Source organism: Procambarus clarkii, chromosome 64 (genome assembly GCF_040958095.1).
Source record: "Procambarus clarkii isolate CNS0578487 chromosome 64, FALCON_Pclarkii_2.0, whole genome shotgun sequence".
In the NCBI taxonomy this organism is placed as follows: Eukaryota; Metazoa; Arthropoda; class Malacostraca; order Decapoda; family Cambaridae; genus Procambarus; species Procambarus clarkii.
Genome location: NC_091213.1, coordinates 13,349,488 through 13,365,969, shown reverse-complemented (window position 1 = coordinate 13,365,969; position 16,482 = coordinate 13,349,488). Strand labels below are relative to the sequence as shown.

General features: G+C 41.7%; 1 protein-coding gene and 1 long non-coding RNA gene across 2 annotated transcripts in view; one reads left to right on the top strand and one right to left on the bottom strand.

Moving 5' to 3' along the window:
* Window positions 1-16,011, top strand: part of LOC138354632 (uncharacterized) — a 21,871-nt gene extending 5,860 nt beyond the window's left edge. Inside the window, exon 2 of the long non-coding RNA XR_011223613.1 lies at window positions 15,058-16,011. This is a non-coding gene — a long non-coding RNA (uncharacterized lncRNA). The remainder of the gene's footprint in view (window positions 1-15,057) is intronic.
* Window positions 1-16,482, bottom strand: part of Hus1-like (Hus1-like checkpoint clamp component) — a 277,046-nt gene that overhangs the window by 28,200 nt on the left and 232,364 nt on the right. The gene's annotated exons all lie outside the window — the stretch shown is intronic.

Genomic DNA, 16,482 nt, shown 5'->3' with positions numbered 1-16,482 from the left:
AGACATAGCTACTATCTTGCTGTCATAACAAGGCATTATGATACTTACGGCATCAGGCATAAGGGCTCTTGTGCTCCGGTTAAAACCTTGTATTTGTACTCACATAACTGTGCTTGGGAAGGAGGTTGAGCTTCGGCTCTTGGGGCCCCAACCCCTCTGACTTGGTTTCCATCATCTTCAGCACTTGTGCCTAGTGGTTCGTCATCATTCATGTCTTCAGCTTTCTCATTCGCACCAGTGCCAGTAGCGTTGACACACACACACACACACACACACACACACACACACACACACACACACACACACACACACACACACTATGGGAAGAGTTTTTCACCCTGATGCCCCCTGTTACCTAGCAGTAAATAGTTACCTGGGAGTTAGACAGCTGTTACGGGCTGCTTCCTTGGTGTGTGTGTGTACTCGCCTAATTTTGCTTGCGGGGGGTTGAGCTTTGGCTCTTTGGTCCCTGTGTGTGTGTGTGTGTGTGTGTGTGTGTGTGTGTGTGTGTGTGTGTGTGTGTGTGTGTGTGTGTGTGTGTGTGTGTGTGTCTGAAAAAAAATCGTTAGTAGTTAGTAACAGTTGACTAATAGTTTAGAGGCGGGCCGAAAGAGCAGAGCTCAACCCCCGCAAGCACAACTAGGGTGAATACAACTAGGTGAATACACCCCCTCCAACTACAAGTATCCTTCCCTGGATTCCTACCTTGCATCAAGAGAATTAATCTTCACTCACCTCACGCGAAAAGAATACCAGATTTAAACGTGTTGCTTGTCTTCATGACTTATAGATCTGGAGGCAACAGGAGGCAGGAAATACACCAAGAGGCAAGGCATTTTCCCCTCTGGCTAGGTGTGTATGACTTAGAAACATACAAGCAACACCGAGGTAGGAAATACGTAGCCACTAGATAAGGGGTTCCCCTCCCTGTCGCCTGGTAAGGTTTGCTTGACTTAGAGAGATATACAGGCGACAGGAAATACACGAGCGGCCACGGGATCCCCAGGTAACAGGTGTATATGACTAATGACAAGAGTTTACTTGACAACCTGCCCCACGTCCACCACGACGCTCTGGAATACCAAGGAAATCTCCACACTTTATTTACACAATATTTAAAGGAAGTTTTGAAGAGCGTATATGTGACTTGTCTCAGGAGTTAAGAAACATCTGTCCGGGTTCCTCCAGGTTGTATTCGGTTATACGTTTTTTTTTTTTTTTTTTTTGATATATATAAGAGTTGTTACATTCTTGTAGAGCCACTAGTACGCGTAGCGTTTCGGGCAAGTCCTTAATCCTATGGTCCCTGGAATACGATCCCCTGCCGCGAAGAATCGTTTTTTCATCCAAGTACACATTTTACTGTTGCGTTAAACAGAGGCTACAGTTAAGGAATTGCGCCCAATAAATCCTCTCCGGCCAGGATACGAACCCATGACATAGCGCTCGCGGAACGCCAGGCGAGTGTCTTACCACTACACCACGAAGACTGTTTGTGATGTGTGTCTATGTATGTATTAACACGATGTACTGAACGGGGTGAGAATAGCTCGAGTTACCTCATCCCTTTGTGTGTATTTTACCTCAATAAACTTATTTCAATTTCCAGGTTGTAAGCGTATATATGGTAAGTGGGAAAGGTCATCTTTACCTCCCATACTTATTATTTACGATAAAGAGAAGGGAAAAACAACATTGATAAATGTAAACAAAACAAAATATTGTATTACTACACATCAACTTTGTTGCTCATATATAGAACTTAACCTACAGTTATATACAACAGAACGAGTACTCTGTTAGAGATACGTATAATAGGTTCAAGCTCCTACTAGACTTAGGTGGAAATGTCGGGTGTGTAAAGTGAATTGGGATTGAAGCCCTGCGACTTCAATCTCAAGTTATCCCAAGACTTTGGGATCAAAGTCTTGGAATTTCTTGATAATTATTCAAGTAACCGAATATTTCTAACTGTTATTAATAATCATTTATCACTAGAACACAACACAGAAGCATGTGTACCCCGAGGGCTCATCTGGCACAGGAGCGGGGGCTGTAACTTGGTTAAATCGACGTTAATTTAACTTTGAATCAATGCTAACGACATGGATTTGGCGTTGAACTGGTGTTACTCATGGACATTGTACCCAGTTGGTGAGACATGACAGAAAATGGCATTTGACAATTTTCGTTTGGGGTGGGGGGGGGGGGGGGGGGGAAAGGGGAGTTTGGGGTATAGGGGGTTGGTTGGGGGGAGGGAAAGAGAGGGTGTGAGGGTGAGGGGGGCAGAAAGGTTGGGAGGGTTAATCGAAAATAGCGATTGAAACAGTGTAAAGATTAAAACTGATTAATCATACGAACAACGGTAGCCAGAGACTCTTTACCCTGGATCAAAAAACTCGGTCGTGAAAAAAAAAATCAATTGCATATTATTTTTGAAGACTTTAAAGACACAAATAATTAACAAAAGCTTTACGATGTGACAATTTGTTTATCCTGTTGAAGGTAATGGAACGATGGTACAATTACCTTTAACAACCGGTAAGAACAGTTAGTCGGTTATTAGGGATAATTAAAGCTTTGGGAAGTAAGTAATGAAGGGTTATAAAATTTGAAATGCTGATGGTGTGGTAATGGTGTGTTTGTGTGAGTACTCACCTAGTTGTGGTTGAGCTTTGGCTCCTTGGTCCCGCCTCTCAACCTTTAATCAACTGGTGTACAGTTTCTTGAGTCTACTGGGCTCTATCATATCTACATTTGAAACTGTGTATGGAGTCAGCCTCCACCACATCACTACTTAATGCATTCCATTTGTTAACTACTCTGACACTGAATTTTTTTTTCTAATGTCTCTGTGGCTCATTTGGGTACTAAGTTTCCACCTGTGTCCCCATGTGCGTGTCCCACCCGTGCTGAAGTGTATTTATGCACAAAACGCGTAAATTTTGACGCGTAGGTCAATGGCAGTCTCCGTGGTGTAGTGGTAAGACACTCGCCTGGCGTTCCGCGAGCGCTATGTCATGGGTTCGTATCCTGGCCGGGGAGGATTTACTGAGCGCAATTCCTTAACTGTAGCCTCTGTTACACGCAACAGTAAAATGTGTACTTGAATGAAAAAACGATTCTTCGCGGCGGGGGATCGTATTCCAGGGACCATAGGATTAAGGACTTGCCCGAAACGCTACGCGTACTAGTGGCTGTACAAGAATGTAACAACTCTTGTATATATCTCAAAAAAAAAAAAAAAAAAAAAAAAAATGGCATCCAAAATTCAGCGCTTTAAGTGTGAGGACAGGATGAACTACACAGTGAGCAATGTTTACTAATCTGCGCCCTTCAAGATGTTAATTAATGACTCGCGATTATCAGTTCAATCAATTTTCCTATAATTGACGTTAAGTTAATTGACTGATAGTTCCAGCTGAGTGAACTAACCCATTTTTAAAGACCGGGAGCCAGATTCACGAAGCACTTACGAACGTGTTCAGCTTTCCTCAATCTTTGACGGCTTTGGTTACATTTATTAAACAGTTTGCAAGCATGAAAACTACCCCAATCAACTGAGTTTTTTTTTTTGCAGGGATATTCCTGCGCGGGCACTAAGTCTCTGGCTGGCCCATTAAGTGTTGCTTGTTTCTGTTTTACTTGGGTGGAGTATGAGTATTTATGACTCATATGGACGCTTCAGTATGATTTAATCAACTGTTGTTATTGTTATAAACAGCCTCCTGGTGCTTCGAAGCTCATTAACTGTTTAATAATTGTAAACAAAGCCGCCAAGGATTGAGAAAAGATGGCCAGGTTCGTAAGTGCCTGCGTAACTGCTTCGTGAATCTGGCCCTCGCATTCGCAACTCTCCGTGTTTCTGGCACTCTGCTCGACTCTAGTAGTAGGCAACCATCAGTCTCAGGAGACTATGGAGTTGCGCTCTGGTTGTCGGTCTGGAGTGGCCTCACCAGGGCGCAAAGCCAGGGTTGGTTGATTCGGGGGAGAAGCTGTTACCCAGGCAGCAGGTCCCACCCCTCTCCACGGCACTGAAAATCTCCAATGGAAAGGCATACGCCAATACGTGTCGACTACAATGATTTATTAAATATGCAAGTCAAGGGGTTCACTAAGGTCATCTGAACATTCTTTAAGGACCTGGAAAACACTTCGTCTGGTCCTGGAGGCTTTAATTGCTCTATTTGTTTAATAACTTCTGCCCCCCCCCCCCTCCACTCCAGCTGGTAACAACTAGACAATTCAACTTGTCCTCTTCACCACCTTCATAGTAGAGTGGTTCAGATGAAAGTAAGAATATCAAGTTCATTTCCAGTAAATACAGAGATATAATACTTATTTAGAACGTCATCTATTTCTGCCTTTACACTATATGACAAATGCTATTTTTTCTGTTGCGTTACTTTCTGATTACTTCTGCTTCCAATGTATACAAAATGGCTAATATTCTCCTCAAACTTGAGGGGGGAATAATACCTCTAAGAATAAAATATCTTAAAGGGACCTGAAGAAGGCTGCCGACTTATGAAACAATGTGTCACGCGTCTAGATAAGGAGTCGGCAACTTATAGATACCTTCAAGACGTTTTCCCTAATGTCAGAGCACATGCAGGCGATGAGTCACAATAACGTGGCTAAAGCAAGTTTACCAGACCACACACTAGAAGGTGAAGGGACGACGACGTTTCGGTCCGTCCTGGACGATTCTCAAGTCGATTGTCACAATCGACTTGAGAATGGTCCAGGACGGACTGAAACGTCGTCGTCCCTTCACCTTCTAGTCAGAACACAGTTTGAGGGGGAAATAACTGCAATTTCCTATACTTTGGAGACATAAGCAATCAGAAAATAACACTTTACTACCCAGGGACACAAATTTAGTTACATTGTGCTATCTGATACTTGACCTAATTAATTTCCTAAAGAACCAGTATTCTCCATAGCCTTTGTTTGATTTATGTGAGAAAGCTCTTAAAGGTATGTTACTGTCTACTTTGTAACACACACATCGCAAGTTTCTTATTTGTTTGTTAACTAGTCTTCATAGCTAGATAAATTCTTATTCTAGATTGACTTCCCTACTTTGAATCCTGTTTTACAGCTACAAATGACACTTGATCAACCGAGGCTGTAACTCATGTCAGACTGCGAGCAGCGGTGTCTGACAGCTTGGTTGATCAAACCGCTAGTTAGGACACCTGGTCAGAGACCAGGAATTATTTATTTATTTATTTAGAGAGAGAGAGAGAGAGAGAGAGAGAGAGAGAGAGAGAGAGAGAGAGAGAGAGAGAGAGAGAGAGAGAGAGAGAGAGAGAGAGAAAGAGAGAGAACAACATTAAAATGCACTAGAAATGAGTCAGTGAAAATATCAGAGACAGAAACAAAGTGACGCAGAACCAAGGGGAACAGAGACAACTCGACACACATATATTCCGGCGCCAGCAGCCGAGTGCTGTACACACCTCCTGCACACCAGCTTGGCATACAGATGAGGCATCTGTGGCAGCATCTGTGGGAGCATCTGCCGCAGGTGTTTGGCTGACGGGAAGGAACACCTTATAATAAATCCATGAGATACTAAACATCCCGGACAGGCCCCCAATTAACTGTCAGATGAATAAAAGATGTCTTTGTATTCTGTACATATAAACAATTTCTTACCATTTATTATATGTAATGTGGGTACCTATGTGTATGTCTTCGAGAACTATGGGACATTTATTGTTCATTATTATTTAACTGTCTTGAGTACATGAAAGCAGTCAAGTGCTGGACATGTGAAAACCATAAATTGAACCTCTCCAATGAACCCTTGAGATGAACCCTCCAGACAAATCATTGAGCCCAACCCAGAGTCGCATGTTTGAGACCATCCCTCGAGAATTGAACCATCCAGAAGAACTCTTCAGATGAATTCTCTACCTCTGATTATCACCTTACACTCAGAAAAGAGGTGAACGAGAAGCACACCATATCCCGCCCACCAGTCAACCTGCCACCCACCACTTTCAACCACCCACAACTTTCAACCAGCCACCCATCACTGGCCACCTACCCATTCACTCTAGCATCTTTGCATGACCATAAGCTGATAGCATCAATACCCCTCCACTACGTAGTATCACCGTTAAGCTCCCAGTAGTACTGGCAGGTGAAGACCTACCTTGAAGTTATCTTGAAGTGTTTCCGGGGCTTAGCGTCCCCGCGGCCCGGTCGTCGACCAGGCACCAATCTATTGGTGATAATGAAGAGGGATGTGTGGGTATGTGGGTGTGCTGGAGTTCCTAGAATGTGGGAAGGTGCAGTATCACACAAGTTTACACTCTCATTATGGAACTCAAGTACCACCACCAACACACACACACACACACACACACACACACACACACACACACACACACACACACACACACACACACACACACACACACTCAAGTACAACCAACACATGTACTGAAGCACCAACAACAATGAGGTTCACATCAACGCTGCCACAAACCACTCACTACATACGAGTGTTTAAGGGCTGATTGTTTTCTGGACATTATTCTTGGTAATTCCTGACATCAACTGATCGTTATTCATTTGTTTTGGCGGGAACTTCCGTGATCAAGTGAAATGTTAACATTTCAAACCGACAAGAAAATTAGCTGCTCTTCCAAAATTCTATATTTCCATCGCTGGATTGTCAAACATAAAAGAATTATAACTGAAAACATGAAATAATTTTGAGCAAAAGATGAGATAATTATTAATTATCAAGACAATAAGATCTAATATAGGTAATAACAAGAAGCAGTAAACAGAAATGACAAAAATGATCAATAAAATTTGAACATGAAATATCTAGATAAAAAAATAAAGCTAATGAGAGTAAAATAATGATTTAGAAACTCTGGGGGAGCGAAACCAGACGTGACCTACACAACTGGCGACGACGAAGACCGGAAAAAACAGATTACAAGCAAAACCAATAGAGTGTCCTGAAAATTGTGACAAATAGGGGATTAAAACGCATTTGAAGAGCGTTTCCAAGGCCACAAACTGACGTTGGAGTGAGTGCAGTGGGGTCACTACATTGTGGAGGAGGAAGTGGAGGAGGAAGGAACAGAAAGATAGCAGGGGATTGTGTAACTATTTAGCGGTTGGGGACTAAAGGTCAGCACTTGGCCAGAGGGTCAGTGATATCATTTATTGGAGGAACTTACGAGGATAGCCCCAGGATATCTGCTTTAATGCTCAGACTTTAAGACATTAATGTGGCTGAAAATAACACACCCATCCCACACATCTGACGACAACCAACCCGACAACCAAATAAATAAAGTGACGACATTTCGGTTCGTCCTGGGGCCATAATCACACGACTTGATAATGGTCCAGGACGGATCGAAACGTCGCCACTTTCATTATCTTCCGAGGTGTGAGTTGTGCGTCAACTGTGATATCATATAGCTCTGGAAGGGAGGGCAAGAGATCACCACCTGTGCAGCACCAGTGGAACGAAGACGTAACTCACTGTCCTGTCTCCTCTTCCACCTGTACTCTTTCATCAGTGGTCCTTTCTCGTTATAACTCCCCCTTCCTTTCCTTTCCCCCCCTCTTCCTGAGAGCTAATTATTCCCTCCTTTGCTTCTCTCTCTCTCTCTTTCTTCATCCTGTTTCTCTGTCTCTTGCGAGTCTCTGTCACTGTCGTGTCTCTTTCTTTTCCCTGTCAATCTTTCTCTCTGTTCTCTTTTTTTCCCCCGTTTTGCCAATTAGTTTTTTTGTCGTCGTGTGTTATTAGTCTTTATTTCTGTCTCTCTACTTAACGGTTTCTTCTTCTCTACTCATCTTAAACTCTTAAAAAGTATCTGTCGAAGCGTATATACGTCGAGAGGTGTCTACCTGAGTTTGTGTACGTCAAGAAGTGTCTACCTGAGTTTGTGTACGTCGAGAAGTATCTACCTGTGTTTGTGTACGTCGAGAAGTGTCTGGCTAAGTTTGTGTACGTCGAGAAGTGTCTACCTGAGTTTGTATACGTCAAGAAGTGTATTAATACCCAAGTGTCAATCCCTCCCTCACCCATAACCCCGAAAAAAATACGACCATCAGAGCTTCTCGTAATTAAGGATTTCTCTCCTTAATTAACCGAGATTCACCATCGCCGACTTAAGATAATGACCGGACGACGTCCCTCTGCGCCTTGCCTCTAATGATGGAGAAGACCATCTTGTCGAAACACGTCATTAAAACAAAATCCGAACTAAACCCATAAACCTCTGTCACTGTCACCGGACACCGCTTTGTATCGCTTATTTTCGCTCTCAAATGGAGTTAACCGCGCGGAAACGTCCATATTTAGACGATAATCAATGGGACCAGGAGATAAATAAGCGGTTTGTAACTGATTTTTACGTTTATAGTTTTGTTTCGTTTTCTATTGTGGACAAACTCTATGATCTCTCACTTTAAGTTACAATATTCCTGGCATATTATTCGTTATTTATTGATTTTGAGAAGTTACAAAAGGAAAACTAATATTATGTTAATGTTACAGTGACTTGGTATTGCTTACGACTAATGTAGAAACTTTAAATTTGCTTACTTGGAGCTCTGTCTAGTATGTATATGTGTCAAGGTAACTCCAGTATGTATATGTTCCAAGGTAACTGTAGTGTGTATATGTTCCATGATATAGGGACCCTTAATGTATCTGGAACATATACATAATTAATAATTGTGTATTAATTATGTATTAATACACAATATAATAAAAGAGTAATAATATATTAGCTTTGTCTATTATTAATAATACAACTATTACCATTACTACTAATACTACTCCATCTACCACCCCTACTACTACATCATCTACCATTTATCGTTCTACCATTGCTTTTACTCATGGAATTCTTTCCGTGTTCTTGGACACGTACTCAATTATACTCACCTAATTGTGCTCGAGTGGGTTGGTGGGTACAAACCTCAGGACACCCTTGAGGGTTCAGCTGAATCCCAGGTTGCATTGCTTTTTGACCAGTAGTGTAGTGGTCTAAAGCGTGTTGTTGGGAGTAATCAGTGCGCAGGTTCGAATCCTCCTTATTACTCCTACTGATATTCTCAATAATAATAATAGTAATAATAGTAGACCTACTAACCATAAAAAAATATATAATAAAAACCAACTGTACATTTTGACACGTAATAAATTTTCGGCTTTTCCAAAGTAGTTTCCCTAAATGGTTTATAAACTTCCGATACATAGATATTTATTTCACGTTTCGTGGATAGATAGATAGGTTTCGTGGATAGATAGATAGATTTCGTGGATAGATAGATAGGTTTCGTGACTACGGCTCGTTTGGTGTTGAGAGTTGAGGGGGGGGGGGTAGCTTTTCTTTCAAGAGCTGCCGGGATAGAGGATAGGTGAGCCTGTGGAACCGCTCCAAGCAACAACCTGTTGGACCAAGCTCTCACAAGTCAAGCCTGGCTCCGGACCGGGCTCGGAGGTGTAGAAGAACTCCCAGAACCCCCAGATATGTCCAGATATGTCCAAGGGTCGTGTGTAGCCACGCTGCGACCCGGAACTACTGAAAGGGCCATCGCGGCAGATTGAATAAATCATCCCGTTCTCATCAGTTCAACCACTTGGACTAAACGGTAGCATCGACGGCCTCGCTTTATGCTGATCCGCGCGTTCGAGCCCCGGCCGTCGAAGTGTTTGGGCACAGTTCCTTCCTTCGGTTCTGTCCCAAATTATTGTCCTCTTTTCTCGATACCAGTTTTTTAATTAATTGTTAAATAAATCTATTTGTCTACCTATCTATCTATCTATATTGCAACGAAGCATACGTGGATAGATAATTGGTGTATACATATAGCAGACCCGTATGGATGTATACATGACGTATTTCAAACTGACGGCTTTATACACTCTTAATACGTTTACATGCAGGTATGTATCCACATTGTATACATATACATAAAGGAATGTATGTACATAATGAGAGGCAAAGGTGGTGATAATTGTATAATGGACTAGGAACCCGGATCTAAAATTATATATAATGTGTCATTTTACACACACACACACACACACACACACACACACACACACAATAACGTTCCGGTTATCTAGCCTAGATCGTCCTGTCATGTGACTCATTCCTCTTTGTTGACAGTGCATATATGTTACAGTCGAATACAATACTGTGAAAAGATATGAGCTATGTTTATTAAGGTGAAAATTTAATTATAAAAAGATATTCGATTGATCATGAGAGAGAGAGAGAGAGAGAGAGAGAGAGAGAGAGAGAGAGAGAGAGAGAGAGAGAGAGAGAGAGATTAGGGTGCCTGTCGACCAGTCTCGACCCAACTTCAGATTAGTTTTTTTACAGCATTCAAATTACTATGGCGGAGTAGGCGGCGGAGGGCAATTATGGTTGAGGTTATGGTGTTTTAATGGTGGCGGGGCAGTGTATTACAGCTGTAGATCTTGTTAGGGAAGACGCGCCCCCGAGGGGAGGAGAGGTGCAGGGGGGAAAGATAATGAAAGGAAAAAGGAAATGAAGGAAGAGGAGAAGGAGGAGGAATGAAGATGAGACTCCATCAGACTCAGGAGACTATGGAGTTGCGCTCTGGTTGTCGGTCTGGAGTGGCCTCTCCAGGGCGCAAAGCCAGGGTAGGTTGATATGGAGGAGAATCTGTTACCCAAGCACCAAGTCCCCTCTCTCCTACGGCGCCGAAAGTCTCCAAACGCCGCCAATACGATTGGTTCCAGCGCCGTCGCAGGAACTGTGAGCACCTGAGTTGACTTCGAAGTTAGTGAAAGAAGGCACAAGGACCCCAACCCAGGAGACCGCCGTCGTCGGGGCCGGAGAAGAACCACCCCAGCAAGGGCAAGAACCACCCTAGCCTCCTGAAGCAGAGCCTGGGGGGCCGCACGAGCCCCGGGAGGTGGACGGCCCGGTCCCGCACCTACGGGACCGGGCCGTAGGTGCGGGACAGTGATCGTCACAGCCCTCTTTCACCCGAGGCCCGCTTCCTTCAAGACCCAGCAGAAGGAAGAGTGATAATTATTAATTATAAATTATTATTATTATAATTATAATATAAATAATTAATAATTATCACTCTTCTGCTTGGAAAACCTTGGTCTTCCTTGTTACAGGAAGCCTGTAACAGGAGAGTACAGGAAGACTCACACACACACACACACACACACACACACACACACACACACACACACACAGTGCTTGTCAAGGTCCTTGTGGGTAAGGGCGAAGCCAGCCACGTTGCTATACAGCCACCCATCCAATTATTTGCCGGAGCAAGCAGTGCTTAACATGTCAGAGGGAGAGACGCACGCCGTCTCCACCGCGGCTCCACCGGCGTTAAGCGTGTGTTGAAGAACATTACCTTTACCTCCACCTAATTATTTCCTGCTCGTTATTCTCATTTGCATACGAGAGGCTAGGGAAAGGGGGTGTAATAGGTTAGGGAAATGGGCGTAATAGGCTAGGACAATGGGTGTAATAGGCTAGGAAAAGGGGTGTAATAGGCTCGAAGAAATTCTTTCGCGGGCGTGGGGGTACTGGGAAAACTATGGGTTAGTCTGTATAACAACCATATACATATTTCTTAACGCTATATACTTATCTGTATACATTTGGACGAGTATTCATGTACGTAAACATTTGTTTGATTTCACTTATATGCATATATGTATAATATATATATATATATATATATATATATATATATATATATATATATATATATATATATATATATATATATGATTGTCTTTTTCGTTTTGGTAGGGACGCGAGTCTTATTTTCCTCGGCGTCACCCCTTTTATATGAAATGAACCGTCGGAAATGCATCCGAGGTGCCGTGTGGTTTATATATGTCGTACCTAGTAGCCAGAACTCACTTCTCAGCCTACTATTCAAGGCCAGATTTGCCTAGTAAGCCAAGTTTTCCTGAATTAATATATTTACTATAATTTTTTTCTTATGAAATGATAAAGCAACCCTTTTCTCTATGTATGAGGTCAATTTTATTTTATTGGAGTTAAAATTAACGTAGATATATGACCGAACCTAACCAACCCTACCTAACCTAACCTATATTTATAGGTAAGGTTAGGTTAGGTAGCCAAAAAAGCTAGGTTAGGTTAGGTTAGGTAGGTTAGGTAGACGAAAAAACATTAATTCACGAAAACTTGGCTTATTAGGCAAATCGGGCCTTGAATAGTAGGCTGAGAAGTGCGTTCTGGCTATTAGGTACGACATATATATATATATATATATATATATATATATATATATATATATATATATATATATATATATATATATATATATATATATACTTATCAGATTGGAGGGTTGGTGTGTCCCTTATGTTGTCTACTCATGAAAATCCAAGTGGTATCTGTGATATCTGCAAAGGATGTTAGGGAAGAGTGGGGAAAGGAATTGGGGCAGTGTGTGTGGAAGGTGTTGGGGAGGAGTGTGGGGAATAAGTTGGAAGGAAGAGAGAGAGAGAGAGAGAGAGAGAGAGAGAGAGAGAGAGAGAGAGAGAGAGAGAGAGAGAGAGAGAGAGAGAGAGAGAGAGAGAGAGAGAGAGAGAGTGTGTTGGGTAAGGGTGAGGACCGTGGTGGGGTAAGGTGGTGCAGTGGTAATGACACCCTTGAGTCATTTACATGGTTGAAAACACACACTCGTGTGGTGTCGGTCCCTTTGTGGGCGCTCAGTTGCCTTCCCACTTACCTACACCCTTGCCACCCCATCCCTGAACCCCTCAGACAGACATACAGAGAGACAGCGACACAGAGAGACTGACACACTGAGAGACAGAGACAAGCATACAGAGAAAAAGAGAGAGACAGACATTCAGAGATAGAGAGACAGAGCCAAGAGGTTGGTCACTCCATCTTAGGAAATAGGGCATGACCAGGTGACCGCCAGCAGTGACTCACACTCAGAGAGAGAACAGTGACTGTGCCATATACAGTGACTTCACGATGTCATTCGGACACACTAATGACATCCCCCGTAGTCTTCTCACTGTCAGGTGCAGGAAGGAGAAGGAGGAGGCGGAATAAGGAGGTAAGAGAGAGTGAGGGAAAGGAAGAAGGGAGGAGGAAGGGAGAGGAGATAAGGAAGTACGATGTGAGCAGGCATAAAGTGGTTCTGGCAGGAACGTAATCTATATTTTTTTATTAAACTAGAAAGCTTAGATTTATTCAAGAGGACACCAAGACCTTCAATACATAATTCCAATATAATTCCAAAACGCTATATATATATATATATGTCGTACCTAATAGCCAGAACGCACTTCTCAGCCTACTATGCAAGGCCCGATTTGCCTAATAAGCCAAGATTTCCTGAATTAATATATTTTCTCTAATTTTTTTCTTATGAAATGATAAAGCTACCCATTTCATTATGTATGAGGTAAATTTTTTTTAATTGGAGTTATAAATTAACGTAGATATATGACCGAACCTAACCAACCCTACCTAACCTAACCTAACCTAGCTTTATAGGTTAGGTTAGGTTAGGTAGCCAAAAAAGTCAGGTTAGGTTAGGTTAGGTAGCCAAAAAAGTCAGGTTAGGTTAGGTTAGGTAGGTTAGGTAGTCGAAAAAACATTAATTCATGAAAACTTGGCTTATTAGGCAAATCGGGCCTTGCATAGTAGGCATAGAAGTGCGTTCTGGCTACTAGGTACGACATATATATATATATATATATATATATATATATATATATATATATATATATATATATATATATATATATATATATATATATATATATATATATATTATATATATATATAAATAACCACTTAAAGATGAACAGCACAGCGTATATGAGATATACGCTTTATACTGTATATGTATAAACGTATGTACACTAGAGAATATATATATTTATATATCAGAGTATTTATCTATGCATATCCACATGTAGGGGCGAAATACTTTATAAAAGTTTACTAGCAATTTCAAACCTCTAATTCTGGAAAAAGAAAGCAAACTTGGCCTCCAACCATACATAAAGGGTGTCAAGGCACAGAGGTATTGTCGTATATTTGTATGGTTGTATGTTTGTATGGTCGTTTGTTTGTATGGTCGTACAGTTGTACGGTCGAAAGTCATGACAGTTCGAACACTCATGACTCTCGATTTGATTATCTTTTATGCAATTTTCCCTTTTCCATTTTTACTTAAGTTATGTCAGTTGTATGGCGCTGGGAATATGTTGATGTGCAAGTCAAGAGAACACGAGAATTAATGATCACAACATCAAGAATACCTGCCTATAGTAGCCGGGTCCTGTTTAAATCTCTCTCACCCAATAACCTTTCTAATCTCTTCTGGAATCTTGTTAAGCTGTCTTAATAATGCTTTTAGCTGGATGCAACTCATCCACAACCCTGTTTCCAAATCAGTACTTCCCAAATATTCCTCATAAGACTAAGTTTATTCAGCTTGCAGTTTTTGTTGCGAATTCTGAATTGTTGAGGAGTTTTCAGAACCCTGTTTATGTAGTCTTGATCTCTATGGAGACAGGAGTGTTGGAACACTCCTGTTTGTCAGGAATATTGGAATAAATGTAGATACTCTTTCCTATTTTCCTAACAGATAACCAGACCACAGATCAGGAGATCTTCTGATATCTGTCTCTCTCATGGACACGATATCTCAAACTCCGGGTGTGGCCTAATCTCCTCTTCGTTATCTCGTCACCTTTCGTCTTGGTGACAAGTTCATTTATTGTCAACCACATATCCTGTGGACGGTATTCGTGAAGGTTTCAGACAGACAATAGATTCAGAAACTGAACCCCTAAATTATATCTAGCTAAGCAAGTTGCAGTCTTGATAAACATTAGCTGGGATTGTTTTCAGAGGTAAGACGGTAGTTAAGAGAGAGAGAGAGAGAGAGAGAGAGAGAGAGAGAGAGAGAGAGAGAGAGAGAGAGAGAGAGAGAGAGAGAGAGAGAGAGAGAGAGAGATGCATGGAATGAGACGTACAGTTTACTTAAATATTTCAGATTGTCCCGAAGTCCCGCTGATGACCCTACCGATGACGTCGCCATGTAAATACGAAGTCGTGACGGTTTTTGGTGATGTCACGCCCCTGCTGGTGGCGCCTGACAGTGATGATGACGCCATGACACTGCTACTGACGTGACATTTAAGCTGATGATGTCACAATCTAGCTGACCAGTTACAATTATGTTGATGACATCACAAGTTTGATGATACACTCAAGACTTTTCTGGGGAGGTCAAGTTCGTCGTGGTGATGTCAGAACTGATCCAGTGATATCAAGATCGTCCTAATAATGGCCAGGATCGTCCTGGTGATGTCAAGTCCGTTCCAGTGATATCAGGCTCGTTCTCGTGATAGCAGAACCGTCCAGGTGATGTCAGGACCATTCTGGTGATGTCAGCTTCGTCCTAGTGATGGCAGGACCGTCTTTGTAATGTCAGAACTATCCTAGTGATGTCATGTTTTGTAGGTAATTTTCTCTAATATTTTATGCATAATTTCTGCAAAATAAAGATAACGCTTGCAAACAAATTTTCATGGTAAGCGTCGCAGTATTTTAGCGGAAAATTACTAACATTTTATATTTGTGATATGTTACTGTGACTCTTTAAGTCAGTGGCTAATGTTATTGTTTTGAAGTTAAGGTAGATATTTCTAAATTATATGTTGTACGGTAACATTTCTCATAGATATTGTTGTGATTGTATGTCAGTGATCAGTGCATCATTCGTCTTCATCCCTTCATGTATCACGGAATTACAGGATTAGGTAGATTGTTGTTTGACAGTCGTTTGATTGGTGTTTGATAGGTAGGTGTTTAATAGATATGTGTTGGATAGTAAGGTGTTTGATTGATATTTGAAAGCAATTATCATTATTCTTTTTTTATTTATTTTTTCGTGCAAGGGGATATATACATTATTTATTTGCAATTAAAATACACAAAAAACTAATCAGTGTTTATCTTCATCCTTCACTGGTGGTTGGTGACTCTTGGTGTAAAATGTCTCAGTAGCAGAGTGGCCTTCGTCCTCGGCTCACACCCGAGTGAACCCGGATTCATTACCCTGGCCGGGCAGAAAAGGTTAGGAACATTTCCTTTCATCTAATGCACCTGGTCACCGAGCAGTAAAATAGGTACCCGGGAGTTAGACAACTGTTGTGGGTGGCATCCTGGCGAAGGTCAGTAGTTGGCCTATAGGAGTGGGGACCTAGGTAGAAACCTAATACAGGTTTCCCATCCCAGACATATATATATTTGTTCCTACTTCATACTTGGCCATTAACTTACACAATGCTAACCAGCATATATATACATTTTCTTCTGTTCTCCGTAGAGTCAGAGAACTGTCTGACGCCACATAGGAGTAATTTACTGAACAATGAGCCACAGAAGGTGAGAGTAGTTTTCTACAGCGCTATCG